The 14,189-nt window shown below is 40.0% G+C and overlaps 1 protein-coding gene across 2 annotated transcripts in view; it reads left to right on the top strand.

The window, feature by feature from the left end:
- ERBB4 (erb-b2 receptor tyrosine kinase 4) overlaps positions 1–14,189 on the top strand; it is a 1,312,942-nt gene that overhangs the window by 246,445 nt on the left and 1,052,308 nt on the right. The window lies entirely within an intron of this gene.

The raw sequence follows: 14,189 nt of genomic DNA, 5'->3' as shown, positions 1-14,189 counted from the left end.
TTCCTATTTTTTAATTTTTCATGCACATGCTTGGGTATTGAAAGTGAACATTACTTAGTAAGTCAACATTCACTAAATGCCAAGTAAACCACCTACTATAGAGAATAAACTCTATGGGGGTTGATTTAACAAATGCTGCTCATTTTGCAAGGGAATTTCCCCCTAGCTTAGTAAATATGGTAAAGACTTTTTGACTTTAGTAAATCAACCTCAGTGTCTCTAGGTTTGTCTCCTGGATCTGGGCTTTTGTATGTCTCATGTGTCTGCAAATGGTCTCTCTGTTTGTTTAAAGTATAGTTGTGCTGTGAGTAACATTGCTGACCTTCTTCTAAAAATTAAAGTTACTCTCTTGCTATTGTTGAGAGTAAATGGCGGTATGTGGGACCTTAGGCATACACCGTATAAAACACCAATATCAGTATATGTTAGGAGGTATTGGCTGCATTGTGCAGGGCATTTTATTGCTGGAGCTCATTTGTATACATGTGTCTTAGGTACAGGACATTTTTGATTAAAATAAGTGAAAAGAATGGTTATTTTTTTTTAAAAAATCTTCTTATTGATGGTGTCCTGATCTTTATGCAATGACATATTTGCTATGTTGGCACACAAGGAATTGAACCTACTGTAAGTGATGGATGTATTTCGACACAGTCTTCCCAGTGAGTACATTGGATCAAACCCATCAGCCTGTAAGGAATTTGATAGTATCTAAATTTGGAGAGACAGCAGGTCTGAAATGCCACAGATTTAATTACCGGCCTATCAAAATTCCTTGCAGGAAGCAGCCGTTTCAAGTCGGGGCGGTTTGCTGTGCATTTAGATTTTAATTGTCTTCACAGGTGCTAGTGGAGATCAGCTTCAAAATGAACAATCTACCCGTCTCTTCGCTTGACGTCAGAGTAACTGACCATTAACCCATTGTTGCACATACAGAAAAATATCCAGAAGTGTCTGGATTTCGAAGGATGATACCCAAGGCAAAAGTCAGAACATTACAATGAATTGTAATGATTTACTGTTATGATCATTTCACAAAATAACAGTTTTATGTGTGGTCATCAATCCTTCAAGAATGCATCAAAGAATATTATGATAATCAGTATCTAAAGCACCTATTATTGGTGAAAAAACAGTGTCCTAATGCAGGTGCAGAAAGCCAAGAGAAAAAGAAAGGTAATTTAGTAGGATAAAACAATTCTATCATAGAAACAGATGTTTGAGAAAGGTCATGAATTGCCATAGTTATATTCTTGATATCAGCACCTATTGCTTTATCTAAAATGAGAATAATATTCCTGAAGGTCTATCTTTGGGGGGGGGGGTACAACTGTAGCCTGGCCTCTGATACTATATTGGGTTCAAATTTTAACTGGTATTTAAGCTACTGTAAGATCTAGAAATCCCTAATATTCTCTGCAGGGTTTGTGGGGCTTTCAGGTGACACTTCTCCACATTCCAACCAGACATTAAGGTACATAAGTAATTACCTTAGACTAGCTAAACTGTTAATGTAAATGAGATGAGATGCAATGACCCTACAAAGCCTGCAAATTTTGGCCAGTGTGCTCCAGTATACCCAGTGCAGGAAGCCAACATTTTAGCCTGGCACTTTTCCTTGCTCTGTGATACCGACCATAACATTATTGGGCTGATATGGAGGGAGGCATGGTAGTTCCTTCATGAAGTTCATATTTTAATAGGAGTGTGCTCTTTGGTTTTAGACTACTGGAGCCTTGTGCAAGCGCCTCCATATGCCTGCATTTAATGTACTTTAAAGTAATGATGTGTTTACTAATGAGTAAATTAATGGGATTTCAATTTAATTTTAAATTTTTTTGTTTAAATCTTTATTTCTATTTATAAAAAAATAGGCTTTGCGAATGCCACAACATTCATGCAAACATAACGAATAATACCCGTAATATTTGTAATTTGTGTGCAATTGTTTCTTTGTTACTTTTTACCGGGCGAATGTAACATTCCCTAACTATCAATCCTAATAGAAAAATAGCTATAAGGAACATTTAGGCTCCATGTACATGGGACGTTGTTAAAAGTCCCTTTGAATGCTGGAATTTTTAGGACGTTTGAAACGTCCGTTAGGTTGCGTTTGCACCCGCGTTTTGCGGGCGTTTGCGGGCGTTTGCGTTTAGAACCGTTCCTAGAGGTCAAAAAATGATTCCCCTTTAAAATGGAAAAACGCGAACGCTAAACGTGGGTCATCGCGTTCGGTCGCGTTCAGCCGCCTTCAGTCGCATTTTTGCGTTTGAAATGCTGGGAAACACGCGTTCGAATGCAAATAATTGCGTTCCAAAAAACGTCCCTGAACTCAACTGCCTGCAAATGACTGTAAACGACCCTGTGTACATGGACAGATAAGATAACATGTAGGTGTGTTCAGGGGCGTCTGAAAAAAACGCCCAACTGCTCCTAAACGGCCATTTACAACGTCCCGTGTACATGGAGCCTTAACCTTGAGAGCTAACATTCACCAATAGAGAAAATAGCCTAGCACTGTAGACTAAGAACATTTGACCAGCAAGGGAAATAATAGGAGGGAGACCTCTGCACTGTGTACATCTATGGAGATTCCTGTGTGAATAGGCAAACAAATGGGTATTCATTCATATAGAGTGGATCCTCAGCTGCAGTATAAAATAAAACTTTTATCAGTGGTATTACTACAACTGCCAAATGTAACAGCTTCCTCCTGGTTGTTGGGTCACCGTCACCCGCTGGCTTCCTAAAACAGCCAATGACTCATCCCTGCCTGGGACATTTAGCCAGGGATTCTCAACTAACGTAATTAAGATATAGTATAAAAAAAAATAGATTCCCTTTAGCTCCCAAACTGAGATTTGTGGGTTGGTAAAATAATATTCTGCTCTATGTAGAAAACCTCTTGTAGTTGTTGCCAAAAGCTTGCTGTTTTTTTTCTGCTGTAATGTTTTTGAGTTGAGCCAATATATATATATATATATATACATATTGTATGCGTGTATACAGTATATATATATATATATATATATATATATATATATATATATATATATATACAGAGAGAGAGAGAAATAAATATTATGAATATATATTATGGATATCTGGATGTAGATTAGAGTTCTTCCTAAAACATGACCTTCAGAGATGCATTGGGCTATAAAGATTTTCTTATTACTGCCTCTGCATCTAGTTGAGGTGTTTAGAAGCTGCATAGAGAGTATATTAGCAACCGTGTCTTATGCAAGGACAGACTCTTGCTGTTGTATTTACTTGTCCTCTTATGGACTTCTCATATAGCACATAACAGCAGTGTATTTTCATGCACATGAATTAGGACGCTCTTGTTGGGTGCTTAAAGTCATTCTAAAGGCAAAAAGATTTTTTACCCTAATGCATTCTCTTAAATACTTACCTGACCCTAATCTTGATCCAGGCTTGTACCTGTCTGCAGCAGCTTTCCTCTCCTCTTTCTCTTACATGAGACTTGATAGCAGTGACGTCGCTTCTGGGTTACTACAACGAAGACCCGAATCCGGCTTTGTTCGGGACTCCAACCAGCCCGCGGTTGCTGGTTGCTCAGGTCTCCCGGTGGAACAAGCTAGCTGGGATAACGGGCGAGCAGCTCCCGAGCCGCATCAGCTGTTATCTTCTGAAAGCCGACCGCCGGCTCTAAAGAACGGTATGGAGATGATGCCTGCAGCTGCAGGCATCATCCCGGTACAACCATTTCTCCGAGCCGACGTACAGGTATGTCGATTCGCAGGAAGTGGTTAATTCACATCATTTTAGTGTAGGGATCGGCTGAATTTTTAACATGCATGTTATAATTTTGTGTGGTACTTTAAAAATGTCAGTTTGTAAAGAGTATTGCATGAGTTTTGATACTTCTTAAAATCCTGCTACCTTATGACTGGTTGTAATTGTGAGGGTCTATGAAGTTTCTTATGGAAAAAAAACAGACATTGGATCCATTTAAGCTGGATTATTTACTAGAAAAATTACCAGTGCATTTCTAAGGGCTAAGTATTTAAATAAATATTCATGTAAAAAAAATATTCCATGCCAATGAAATTTTTATGTATGGGAATTGAACATTTTACTGTGAAAATTATCATGTGATAAAATATTGAACATGGTTAAAATAACTTATACAGTTAGATGGGTAAAATACTGAATAGACATTACTTACTGAATTTGATGAATGTATTGAGATTCATGGTTTCAAGCATTTTTTTCTAGAATGTTTGTAAATCAGAGACAGTTTGATATAATAAGAATGATTGCATTTTTTATGCATTTGTACATACAGATTAAAATAATTTATTGTCTGACAAACTCATTCTCAGGAATCCCCAAATAACACAGGGCCAGCACAGTAAAATGGAGGCCTAAGGGCAATATATAAGATGCATACAAAGTGTGAGGTCTACATTCACTGTGTTTTATATTGTTTTTCCGTAGTATCAGGCAACGATGTAATGCTTTCCAACTGTACAGTCCTTCAAAAAATTCCTTGGGCTTGTTCAGGAAGAGAGGTACAAGGATAAAAGTTTTGGGTTACAAGAGTAGTGCAGGAATGTCTGTCAGCGCTACACCGAGAACTGAGCATTCAAAGACCACTGATCACTCAGTTCGTGGGTCCATTCTGAGCATAGAGCACTGGGCCAGGGAAGGAGCGGGAGCGGCTGGCGGGAGCTCTGAGCTGCACGCTGAAAGGCTGAGCCAGTTGCTGTTTAGGCATCTAGATGGATCCCAACATTTTTGCCCAGATCCCTACAGAGCCTGGACTGGCTCTGTGGCATCAGCTGGCAGCCATCTTTAGCCAGCTGTTGGCTGAACCTATGTGACCCACAGGAGAAGTATGGCCAAAAGAGCTTTGGCCATACTTCTCCTTTGCACTGAGCTTGGTTTGGTTTGTTTACTATTTACTATGTTGCCCACATACAGCTAGGATGTGCTAATTTCTGAAATGCCCACAGTCATTCATGGTATTTCAGTATGCACTGTGGATTTTGAAGTCTCCCTGTTCAAATTTAGCAGGACTCCAACTTATTAGTGCCCAAATCCAGTACGGTTGCAGGTCTCTTAAAAATGATTGCAGTGCCTAAAATCATGGATATTTTTAGTGGGCCTGTGGCCAGACTATGGACTTTACAGTATTTATTCTTTACAAGCAGTAGAAAAGCTTTAAAACAAGCCCCTCCCCCTGACCTAACACCCTCCAACCTTCCAACCTCCCCAAATGCTCGTATTGTTAAGGTATTCATTCTCAAACATCCTCAAAGTTTACAACAATCACAAGATGGGTTCAGCAGCACTTTTTGGCTCTGAGGAAGGGGTTCGCCCTCGAAACGTGTTAGCTGCAGCAGATTTGTGCAGACATCTGAACACTATCCAGCAACGTGCAGTGCCTTGGCAACCTTGGGAATCTTCCATTTGACTATATATGTGTGCTATCTACAATTGTTTTGTGAGTATTATGTACATTTTTTTTTTATTTTAATAAACCTTTTTAGTGGTAATGCACTAGGTCTGTGCGCCCTTCTCTTATTGCTGTTTTTAGTATGATCACAACAAAAACACATAAAGACAGCTTCGAGCAGTTTCTAAAAGATTAACCACCTCAATACCAACATGTTACACATCTTTAATTACCAAACAATTTTTCAGTGATGTGATAGTTTGACTGAAAATGACTCTGTCATGTAATGCTGTAACCACATTTTTAAATAACAAATTCATATTTTTTGAGACAGACGGGGATGTTTTTTTATGGTATTTCATAACCACTGTGTTTTTTTTACTATATAAATAAAAAAATAACAGTTTTATTTACTTACTGTAATAAAACATGGTATAAAAATACCAAAACATTACAAACACCCCCAGAATGACTCTTTATTGGAAAGTGAACACTCAAGATGATCCTATATTTTTCCACAATTTTTTGGAACTAAAGATACATATGGTAAGATAGGCAGGTATTGACGTGGTTAAAGTGTGCTTAGCTCTTAACACGGTAGTAGACTCTGCTTTTGAACTTTATAATATAATAATAACTTTATAACATTAGAATAATATAATAAGGCTTACCTGTAGGTACAGTGAATATCTCCTTAACTTGCGGTGTTTACGAGATATTCACACAGGATCTCCCCATGTACATATACTGTGGCAGGGCAGCCCTTTAGCGCAAAATCATCTACCTGTGCATTGGACACAGCGGGAGCCAATCAGCTGGTCCTGCAGAACCCACCTATCATTCCCAAGGCAGACAGAAGGGCGGGCTGCCTATGTGAACAAGGCAGATCTCCATTCTGTGACAGGAGAAGACAGAGATCTTGTGTTTCTGTTAAGCAGGAACACGGATCTCTGTCTTCTTACAGTACAACACCCCCTTACCCACACACAGTTAGAAAGCACCCCCTAGGGACACATTTAACCCTTTGATTGCCCTTTGTGTTAACCCCTTTCCTGCCAGTGGCAGTACAATGATCACTGTATTTGGTGTAAATGGTCCCCAAAAAAGTGTCACTTATTGTCCAATTTGTCTTCCGCAATGTTGCAGTCCTACTATAAATCGCTGATTGCCACCATTATTTAAAAAAAAAAAAAATAAATAAAAAAAAATTCCATGAACATATCCAGTAGTTTGTAGACGCTATAACTTTTGGGCAAACCAATCAATATACGCTTAGTGGGATTTTTCTTAACAAAAATATGTAGCGGAATATAAATTGGCCTCAACTGATGAAGAAATTAGATTTTAACTTTTTTTTTTTTTTATTGGAAATGTTTTACAGCAAAAAAGTGTCTTTTGTTCCTGCACCCCCTGACAGTGATGAAAGTGTTTAACATTCACACAATGATCACAGTAGGATGCTTGCACTGCAGCTCCTCCATTCAGAAAACATTTTGTATTTTTTCAAAGAATATAAAGTCTTCTGTGGTTGTACACGGGAAAAATTGGGACATTCATGTGTCCTTTGTCTAACATGATGTGTTATTATAATTTAAAATAATACATGTGAGGTAGGTACATCTAAAAGTAGGAAACAATCTGGGAAGCATAACGTTTGCTTATAAAAAAAGGGGAGGAATTGACGCAAACGCAGGTACTTATGTCTGGGTCCCGGGCTCAGGAGTTAATGGGCAATGTAATGAGACAGTTAGTCCATATGAAATAAACAGTCCATAAAAATTCATATGGAGCCCACACCAGTGGCCCCTGTGTGTAGGAGCAAGAAGGTAGCTCTTGGAAAGGACACCATTCACACCTAAGCGTATCGTTTTGAGGAGCTTTTTTTGGCGTTTCCGGTGTTTTTTTGGGCATTTTTCAGCCTTTTTTCGGGCGTTTTTCAGGTGATTTGTCAGGCATTTTTTGCAGGTGTTTAGAGGCAGGCATTGACATCTGACCCAAATGCTTGTAATCTGCCAAAAAAAGAAGCTCATGTACTTTATTGAACAGGGGTCATTGAAATGGGATTTTGCTTGTTAGGTGTTTTGGAACTTAAGTGATGAGCGTTTTACGAGCTGAAAAACGCTCAGGTGTGAACAGGGCTTAAGAGAACACAAGCGCCTTCTAAGTTTAGCTTTAGGAAACTTTAATGGGTTAAAAAAGAGTGTTACTCACAAAAATGATAAAATCATAGGCACAGTAATAGTAAAACTGCACATCAGGTCCTCTTAGTCACCTGGACCGTGTAGACCATGCGTCTACTGGTGGAGATGAACCGAACCTGGCTCGGGGTGACGGTGGATTCTGGCGCTCCCGGATCTCGTGGAACACACAGTGACATCACTTCCAGGAGAAGACGCGAGGAGGTCAGCGACGCATTTGTGGAGCATGTGCTCATTCTTCAGGCCTTCACCAGACCGCAAACCCCGAGCCAGGTTCGGTTCATCTCCACCAGTGGACGGTCCAGGTGATGAAGAGGTCTTGCTGTGCAGTGTCACTATTAGACCCGGTTCACACTGCCACGACTTGTCAAGCGACTTGGTCGCCTGACAAGTCGTGCTCCATTCTGTGCAATGAAACCATTCTAATCAGAGCGACTCAAGTCTCTCCGACTTAGAAAAAGGTTCCTGCACTACTTCGGGGCGACATCGGAGCGGCTTGCATTGACTTCTATTATAGAAGTCGTTTGCAAGCCGCAATGAAGTCGTGCTGCACGGGGCGGCTCAAAGTCAGGGAGACTTTGAGATGCCCCAGTGTGAACCGGCTCTTACTGTGCCTATGATCTTATCACTTTTGTAAGTAACACTCTTTTTTTCCCATTAACGTTTCCTAAAGCTACGCTTAGTAGACGCTTGTGTTCTCTTACAGTATAAAGTTTGCTTATACCGCCCAGATTATTTCCTCTGTATTTAACTAACCTAGAGGAGTGCTAGTTTGATATATAGCCTTAGTGCACATTTCTGAGGTTGAAGGTACCAGTACAAATGATGGTTTTCAATACAATGATAATATTTGCTAAATAGCATTACCATCAACCTGGCTCTGTCATAATGTGAGTATTTACATAATGTGGGTAATTTTGCACAATGATTGCCTCAGGGGAAACTTCCCTTGCTTGTTTGGGCGTTGAGGCTGCAGATTACATGAACATTTTCTTATTGTACAGACCATAATTACATTATTAGTAAATTCTTAATGCTGTAAGAAATGCACTATTATTCCAACTGTTCCCTTGGTTGCCATTAACCTAGGATTAAAAAATACTATGACAAAGAAGGTAAGGGGTTAAAATGGATCATTATGGTGTACTATGGTTCCCTTGCTCATAGATTGGTGAGTTTGTAACTTGCTGGACCGAATGCCCAAGTCAATTTTGCAAGTTCATTAACAGTGCAAAGCGTTCCTATCGTCTTAACTCGGAGCCCCGGTGTTGCTTGCAGGAACTGCTCGCTGCCTCCAGCCTGCTCCAGTCTGAATGTTAATGAGTAACACAGCGCCTTCCCAATGGGGTTGGAAGCAATATAGTTAAGTAAGAAAGCAATGGTTCGGATAAAAGGCCTTAAATCAGACTTCTGTAACGCTGCAAATGTCACTTGAAAGAGAAGGATTCAGGAGACGGGAGGAGGCATCCGAGAAAGCAATTTAAGGACAATTCAGAAATAAATGAGAGCTCCTTTCCATAAGGCAAAGCAATCTTAACAAATGAGAGAATGTACCTGCCGATATTTTGGCTTTAACGGCAGGGAAGGGTTTTAGGTTACAAGGGATTAGAACTTCAATTACAACTAAACCATATTCTGATCTCTCATGCTCCTTTGTAAGTGATGTAATCTGCTATTTCAGTACAAATATTAATGTTGCCCTTTAAGTACCTGTGTTATGCTGTTAGTGCTGAATATCTGGATATTTTTTTGGATTGATGGAATATGGCTCATGAATATAACTAGAATTCATACCATTTAAAAAAAAAACCACATACGTTTAGGTGGTTCTTAGGGTCCATTCACACCACAACATGTGCATTGAGCGCAGGTAAATACATGTGCATTGACATGTGTAGGCATGCTGCGTTGCACTGCAATATGTTTTAAAATGCACTTTACTCCTCACTTCCCGGAAGACATGAAGGGCCTACGGCATTGCAGAGGAGCCAAACTTTCAGAGGCCAGCTGTTTTTCTTGTGCGTTGATGTGTGGTGTGTTACTCTAACATGTGTTACCATGCTATGTGTTTTGCTGCACTAAAAAAAGTAGAGATTGCCCTACTTTTTTCCACCGCAAACCAGCGCATATCAGCGCAGTGCATTCGTGTGATCTGCTTCCATTCTTATACCTTGTATTTTACAGTTGAGTATAGGCAGGGCTTTTTTTCCTCATAAAATAGGTGCAGGAACTCAACCACGACCCCCCAAAACCCCCCTTCCTCCACCCATACACACAACTTCCAAACCACATCAAATAGTGGGTATAGTCTAATTTCACTAACAGTGGGAGGGTCTTAAGGGGTCATTAAATACCAGGAGTGCATATTAAAGTACATAGTAAGTATAGAGTGCAGAGTTTGGGGAGGGGGGGGGTACACACAAAGTGCAGAGTTCAGAGTTGTGCTAGGTGCAGAGTTCAGGGGTTGCACTACATACATAGTGCAGAGTTAAAGTGGAGTTCCTGCCTCAAATACCTTTTTTAACTAAAAATAACAATAAAATATTGTTATACCATGTTTCTTCAATAAACTTTTTGGAAAAAAAAAAATCCATCGCCCTTTACAGAACCGCTATTCTCATACTTACAAGGTGTACAGTATTGGATATTAGTCAAAATCTTACTTTTAAAAACGCTGTCTGGGCGCGGCCATCTTAGACGTGGGCATCCAAAGCCGCAGTGTAATCTGCTGTGTCCTTCTTCCCAATTCCAGGGAGTGTTCTGGGAGTTCTTCCTGATTCCAGCCTCCTGGGAATGATGACAAACAGCTCCCAGGATGCAATGCAAAGGCAGAAGTGATGTTGGTGGCCGTGGCCACAGAGGGGGGAGAAGGAGGAAATACAATCAAAAATGCCCTAAAAATAAGGTAAGGGTCCCCCGAAAAAAAATGTAAAATGCCCAATTGTAGATCAGCATAGTGAGCACTCCAGAAATCACTAAAGTTGCAAAATAGGCTGGAACTCCTCTTTACGGGGTGCGCTGCATGCAGAGTGTAGAATTCAGGGTTACGCTAAGCGCTTCACACAGAGTGCAGAGTTCAGCCTTCTTCCACAGCTGCTTACTCTGCATCCACCATCCATATCTCACTTTCACCCCTCTTCTTCTCTAGTACCTCCCCACACACTGTAGGTGGTTCGGCCTTTTTCACTTGCAGGGAGATCATCCAGTGGGGGTGTTGGCATCCGTATTGCACCCCGGCACCTGAATCTCCCTTGTCCCCATCCTGCACTCAGTGGGAGGAACTCAGGAGATCAGATCTGTGGGAACCATTGGGAGACAAACTGTAACTTATAAACACAGAAGCCGGACTTCTGTGTTTACAAGTGATAGTGGTAAGCAGGGAGCAGAGGGCCTGAGCCAGAGGTAGTGGAACTGAGTACCACCATTTCCAGCTGTAAAAAAGCCTTTAGTATAGGAATCACTATCCCATGTAATGCACATATACACTAAATTGTCAAAAGTATTGGAATGCCAGCCTTTACACGCATGTACACCTTAATGGCATCCCAGTCTTAGTCTATAGGGTTTAATATTGAGTTTACCTTTATCGCTTACCTTTTAAGTTTTTTAGCGCAACTATACCCATATTTTATTAATATTGAGTTGGCCCATCCTTTGTGGAAGGCTGTCCACAGGGTTTAGGAGCATTTCTGTGAGAATGTTTGACCGTTCTTCCAGAAGTACATGTGTGAGGTCAGAATCTGATGTTGGACAAGAAGGTCTGCCTCGCAGTTTCACTCTAATTCACTCCAAGTGTGTTCTTGCCTGCACAGAGTCCTGACCTCAACCTGATAGAACACCTTTGTGATGAATTAGAGCAGGGACTGCGAGCCAGGCCTTCTTGTTCAACATCAGTGCCTGACCTCACAAATGTGCTTCTGGAAGAATGGCAATTTCTATAGACACACTCCTAAACCTTGTGAACAGCCTTCCCAGAAGAGTTGGAGCTGTTATAGATGCAAAGGGTGGGCCAACTCAATATTGAACCCTACGGACGAAGACTAAGATGCCATTAAAGTTAATGTGCGTGTAAAGGCAGGCGTCCCGATACTTTTGACAATATAGTGCATCTTCCTCCTTTATAGTGAAGATGTACATGCTATGGAATGGAGATTTGGATATTGTGATTTAACATTGTGTTTAACATGTTAATTTTTTTTCAAAAGATTTTAAATCTGCATCTTTCATTAAAATAATACCTGTTGATTCCACTATAAAGGTCCCTGATTAAGCACGTTAGGCTGATAACAATCTGTCCATGTCTCCCAGTTGTGCTTGTTATCCTGCCCTATGCTTTTCCAATGGAGACTACGAGAAGCCATTCCAATAACCTTTACTCAGGCATGGTCCACTGTTATTAAAGGAAAGCCTCCATGACACATGCCTTGCAGACATTGCTGGAGTCCACGCATGCAGAGAGGAAGTGACTGAAAAGGGGCTGCAATGCATCAGAAGATATCTTTTATGAATGTCTTCAGGTCAATCACATGATGCACAGGGTCTTCTTCACCTGTTCTCCAGCTGTGGGCGTTCCACAATGATGCAAAGATTGGTATAATGATATCAGTGCTGCTCTCTGCAGCACTGTATGTGAGTGCAGGCCACTCCAGTGAAGTTGTTTCTCAAGATATGTGATCCACTGCACTCACATGATGTCCTCTGTCTTCTCATCATTTAACCTGAAAACCTGGGCACTTTCAGTTGCAGAAGGAAATTACTGTAGGGACAGTGCTGGAGAGGTTTTCAGTATTTTTTTCCACGCCCCTGCTATGGGAATTGTAAAAGAAAAAAAAAAAGATTGCTCAGAGTTGGGCTTTAACCTCCCTAGCAGTATTCCCGAGTGTGGCTCGGGGGTTAAATATCAGTGCCAAAAGCGCAGACCCCGAGCCACACTCGGGGTACCGCTAGGGAGATCGCTGGATCCTGTAAGAGAGGGTACTTTGTCCCTGGGATCTAGTGATGTATCCCAGCAGTGTGCGGCGGCCGGATCTTCCTCCCGATGCTCTGTGCCCCGGCTTCCGTCTCCTGCGACGTGACGCTCGCAGGGGGGTGGAACCGGCGGCAAATTCAAATAGTAAAACACACCAAACACACTGATAGATTACAAAATAAAATAAACTCACATTAGTTTGCCCCCCAGTGCCCTTTCCTGCAGTTTTACTGTACTTTTTATGTATGTATATATATATATATATACACATATATATATATATATATATATATATATATATATACTTATATATGTGTATAGATATATATATATATATATATATATATATATATATATATATATATATAATATATGTATATATACAGTAGAGATATATATATATATATATATATATATATATATACATACTTTAACTTATTTATAGTTATTTATTATATTATAATTTATGATTTTGCGTTTCAAACTTTATCATACCCAAAATGTTATAATGAAGAACGCACAGTAAAAAAAAAATTATATGTAAATAGTTGGTTTGGGCTGCTCGTTCTTAAGAATTACATGCAAAATAATGGTACCGCTTTCAGCACCTAAAATCAAAAAGAATCATACCGCCAGGGAGGTTAAGAGCAAAAGTGATTGCATTATGCCAATGTGAACTTCCTTTAAACAACCCACTATTTAATATAATAGATGTAAAACATGGAATAAAAGGCTTGTACAAATTAAGTCATATTAATAATTACTTTAAGGTAAATATTGCATTACCTTTAGCAGAGTAGAGGAACTGAAATTAACGGACTTCTTTTACCATGATGATACAAGCCCTTATGCCTGGGGGTGCCAGGCTGGAACTGTAAAAGAGGACTTTTTGTGTATATTACCTAACAAAAAAAAGCCAGACTGGTCACAGATTTATATATACAGCAAGTGTCTGTCACCCACTAACTGCCCTCCCCCAAGTTTCCTTCTTTTCAGTTCTCATTTTTAAAGACATGTAGAATGCCAAGGTAACAGATTCTACCAGCAGGTGGTGCTGGAGTGCATGGAACTGTCCTCTGCAGGGTAAAGTCAGTATGCAATACAGTCTTTAAAAAAGTACAGATAATACTTAGCCACAACCAATCACATAGCATTTATGGAGTGTGACAAGGAAGATGGTACATGTTGGAGCTTGAATTTTTTTAATGAAGCAAGTGGTCTTTTCATTTTGGCAGGGAACATGCTGCGAAACAGCAGGACTGTTTGTTTTGTCTTATAAGGGATTTTTGCTTCACATTTTGAACGTAAAGAAAAACAACAAAATGATTTTAAAAAAAAAAAAAAACACTTTCTTAACTACTCTCTCCAAGTAATAGAATTGTAGGAGTTCAAAAAAGCTTTTACAGAAATGTGGTAAGTGAGGCTGAAAGGAATAAGTCAATGAAGTTGAGTGTACTAATTAATATACTGCTTTCATATTGGTGATCCAGAAGAAGGCCAAATAAATGTGCCACTAAACCCACCCCCAGTCTTATGGGAGAAAATTCCTTCTGACTCTGTTAGAGACAGTCAGATTCTTTCCTTGGACCAAATTCAC

The sequence above is a fragment of the Pelophylax lessonae genome, assembly GCF_965119305.1.
Source record: "Pelophylax lessonae genome assembly, chromosome: 6".
NCBI lineage: Eukaryota > Metazoa > Chordata > Amphibia > Anura > Ranidae > Pelophylax > Pelophylax lessonae.
This window is presented reverse-complemented; position numbering and strand designations above follow the sequence as displayed.